Here is a 4,578-nt window from a genome sequence, read left to right as displayed (position 1 = left end):
TTTCTGGGGCTGACTGTGTCTCCTAAATACCTCCTGGCGCAGATCCATGCATCCAAGGGTACGTCGCGAAGTGCGAGCAATTGATGCTGGGGCAAAACATTCACTAAGCGTCCTGAGTTTGACCTGACTATACTCTCCTCCTTAAATTGCATACTGTGAACCTCCCCTACTGTTGTTAGCACTGGGGAAATAGCCCTAGTCCTCTGCAGTCCTATTTTAGTAGGGTTTAGATTGGCATCCAGCCATGTTACAATAGGTTGATGTTAAAACACCTGTTAGCTGGTTAGGCTGTTTCCTACTGAATCTTTCATCAGTTCTAAGTAGTGAAAATGTGTACAGATCAGCAAGCCAGTGTACAGTGATAAGTGTAATTTTATCATGGGCTTGGCTCAGTAGTTGCTGTAGACCCTTACTCACGTGCACAGCGTGTAATCCACACACACACACACACACACAAAAGATCTCGCTCAGTTGCAAAAACTCTGCAACAGTAAAATGTCATATTAGTAAGAATTCATTATTTTTACAAAATACACCATAGCACACTTACTGGTGCAACAGATTGTATTTGGTAGAATCTATAACCCATTTTCTTATGTTGCTCTCTTTGGAAGAGAAATCCTAAATCAAAAACCATGCATTAGCAAGTTGCAGGCCTTTCAAGAAGGTTAGTACCAGAATACTTGCAAAATGTGCAATCTGCGTAAAAATATAACTATATCCCATGGATTGCATATTCATCAAGGGCTGAATCCTATCCATGTTCCAGTGCATAAAGCTCCCATTGAAATCAATGGAAATTTTTGCTCAATGGAATGATACGGCCCTAAATCTTCTAATGCAAAAAATACAATGCAAAATAGTAGGTAAATACATTGCAAATCCAGTCTACATAAAAATTACAAATTAACATCCCATACATGTCCTGCTGGTAAAACATTGGTCCTTTCTCTGCATTAGAGAAAATCAGTTGTTTTAAACCATGACCCCTTTCGTTCAGCATATGCTACTGTCTTACTTGAACCGTGCAAAGATTCATCCATGCCTATGGCTTTTAAACACAACATTTATTATACTTAGTCCATCGATTATGGGGGAACCCTCCAATCCTCATGGACAGCACAGAGCACGGCACGCACGCAGCATCTGGTTTTCATGTTCAATCTCATCCCTTTTACTTAACCGTTGAGGGCAGGCTCAAGTGACAACCGAGCAATGCTCTCACTGCAGACTGACTAATTAGCCTGCATCTGGAGCTAATTAAACGTGGAGTCGCCTGCAGAGGAGAGTGCTGTCCTTATCATACCAGCAGCAGGACCGACACAGAAGAAAAATCGCTGGTGATATGCCCAGTGTTCTTGCAAGCAATTTAAATGAGGCAACTAAGGATTTGAGCTTGCTCCTATTGAAATCAATGGGATTTTTTGCTACTGACTTTAATGGGAGCAGGCGCAGGTCCCAGAATGATGGAGTGATTTTAGGGGCTAAAGATACTTCAAGTGCAAGAATAATTAAATTACTACACAGTCGTGTTTGAACTGCTGCTTGAGTATATAACGTATGACCATGAAGATACCTCCTATGCGTTAATATCATTTAATACTCTAGCTTCTGCTACTTAGTGACACATTTAACTAAAGCATCCTGACCTTCACCAGATGAAATATGTTCCAATAGTATCTTTTTTACTGTAAAAATGAGGTTAGGTTGTTAAATGTTCTAATCTTAGTTTCATTTGGCCATGCTGGGAGAAATTCATCGTCCATTGCTAGATCAGCTACTAATTAATATGAGGCTGCCCATTTTTAATTACTGGACAATTTTATTTCATGACCCTGACAAATAATTGCACTCCTTGGGAGGTTTGCAAAGACCAGTGCAGCGAGGCGCATGAATTGAAAGATTAAGCAAAAGGATAGTTTTTTATTTTTATGTGTTTTATGCCTGTAGTTCTCATCATAACACTTAAAATGTTAATAAAGGAAGAGAAAAAAACTCAACTTTTGGTGATAAATTTGTTATGTGGATCATTATTCATAGCCCATTCTTTAGCGCCTGTTTCATGCCCTCAAAAAGTTTGGCTTTGATGCCTGATGTTGATTTGAGAGTGAATTCTCACTCAGTGTAGGTCCTTGGACTTTTTCTCAAAAAGTGTTCTGTTTGAATCAAAAATAACATTGCAAGTCCATGACTAGAATTGTCTGGTGGCTATCCTGCATGAAGTAGTCATTGAACCTACATAGGCAGTGTGCAAAACACCACTCTGCAGGTGGGTGCGTTACCAGATGTTACCCTCTGCATGCTGCCCACCCTTCTATTATTTTATGTATTTAAGATTTATATGCTTGGTGCTGCATGATTCACAAACAGAGAGAGAGAGAGTGGCCCTAGCTGGCAGTATTTGCTGTCTAAGAAGCAGACATGTGGAAGACAGGATAGACTGTGACACTAAGGGGCTGGGATCTGCTCAATGGGAGTCTTTTATTGACGTCAGCAGGCTTTGAATTAGGCTCCTGGGGGATGATTTAGGATTTTTTTTCATAATTCTAATGAACCCTCTCTTTTGGTGGGCATCACGGCAGAAGTGGTTTTTAGGAGGGATTCGAGTGATGTATTTCTCTGTTTTTCTTTAGCTTTTCTCACTGCATTCAGTCACCCATCCCAGCATTTGGGCTGAAATCAGAGTTAACTATGTGACCGTTCTCTGGTGCCACAAGGCAGGGAAGTGCCTCTACGGGTATCTCTTCCTTTGACGGGAAGTGGAATCCTAAAACTTCCATTTTGTCTCCAGCCACCAACGTTCTCCTTGTCCTCCTCTCTATTGATGGCACTGGACAATCTCATCTCTGATTTGAACTGGGTGCAAGGGGGGCCCTTCAGTCGCTCCGCGTCTTCGGCAGCACTGAAGGACCCGCTGCCGCCGAAGACCCAGACCGCCGCTGGGCCAGGGCTCGTGGGGCCCCTGCGGGGCCCAGGGCAAATTGCCCCACTTGCCCCCCCCTCTGGGCAGCCCTGGGGAGTTTCAGATTCAAGTCCCTTCTCTGCCTTTCTCCCACATCCCTGGTGAGTATCCTAACCACCGTGTTAGTGTTAGTTGAGTGCCTTAGCCCTTGGGCTACTGGTTATTCTGGGACCGCAGGGTGTCTCTCTGGTTTTGACCAGAAATTCCAACCCAGTCCTGAGGAAAGTTTCATCAAAATGGGAACGTTCAGAAAAGTTTCCGTTTTGTTGAAAAATTCTGTCGCTATTCTGAATGCATTAAGGTCTCTGTTCGGTTTGGTGAATGATACCGATGGGAAAAGTGCAAAAACTTGCAAGAAAAAAAATGCAACAAGCCTTGTGGAAAAATAACATTATTTCATTTTATTTTTAGTATTTTTAACCATCTACTTGGCCACTTCATCTTTCCCCCTTTCCTCTCTCTAGAGATGAGACCATAAACAAGGATCTTATGCCCCAGGTAGCTTGGGTCCATCTCTACTCGTCTCTGTCCCTCAGCTGTTTTCCCTGCTATCTCATGGCTTTGGATAATTTTCTCCCTGCACATTAGTGAGTGTTATTAATGGGATGATGCATGTATCCCCATCAGGTGCACAAAAACCTGGCAGTTGGAGGGCCTGTGGGGTCATTAAGAAATCAGAAAATGCAGAGTAGCTTTGGAGATGAGGAAAAAATCTTTTGCCAAGCCAAACTCTTTCCAGATAAGTGCTGGTAGTTAGTCCATTGCTACCAGCAATGACAATGGATCAGAGTATGGGCAGAGCTCTGTTTTCAGAGGAAAACGGAACTCTCTTTGAACAAATAAAACTTTTCCAAAACGAAACCAGCGATGAGCCTTCATCAAACCCACAAATCTCTTCACCTCCAGAGTTTGGGGGTTCAGAAGTGGATATGAATTTTATAAATGAAAAAGCCACATGCAACTAGAGCTTGCCTGAACCAGAAAATCCAGATTGCCAAATGCTGATGCGATTGAAATCTGGATCCAGATACTTTCTTTTCAGTGTGTGCCCATCTCTAAATAAATCCAAATGCATTAAAAACTAGCATGTATTTGTCCTATTCCATATGAGACTGGCCAATCAGTAGGGGTGGCTTTTTTCACACACAAATGTTCCTCACTGGAGCATGAATTCTCAAATATTAGTTTTCTACCTAACGAGACTAGACAGGAGCAGGGAAAAGACTTGTCTGTTTCTTGTACTTGATGCAGGGAAACGATTTAAATCTGTTAATTTTTTTTAAATGCAGCATATGAATGTTTACTTTATTGGGGAGGATTTTTTTTCCTAATGAATACAGGCTTTTGTAAAGTCCTGTTCATTGTAATTTTCATAAACTCCGTCCAAACATCCCTTTCTCTCTGTCGCTTAAAAGAGAACCCCTCCCCATCCACCCCTATTTTACATGTTGTGATTTCACTGAGGCTTCCAATTGGTCTTCAACAGTTCATTTATGTCGGGCGCCTTCCATAAACTCTACAGCTATGGTCTCCTTGCATGACCACCCACTGAATCAGGCTGTCTAAACAGCATCTGTCAAAGTCTCCGACACATCTAGTGAGTAAAAAATGGATTC

The sequence above is a fragment of the Terrapene carolina genome, unplaced genomic scaffold (genome assembly GCF_002925995.2).
Source record: "Terrapene carolina triunguis isolate 2854851 unplaced genomic scaffold, T_m_triunguis-2.0 Scaffold33911, whole genome shotgun sequence".
Taxonomy (NCBI): domain Eukaryota; kingdom Metazoa; phylum Chordata; order Testudines; family Emydidae; genus Terrapene; species Terrapene triunguis.
The sequence above is the reverse complement of the archived record's forward strand: the minus strand, read 5'-3'. Positions refer to the sequence as shown.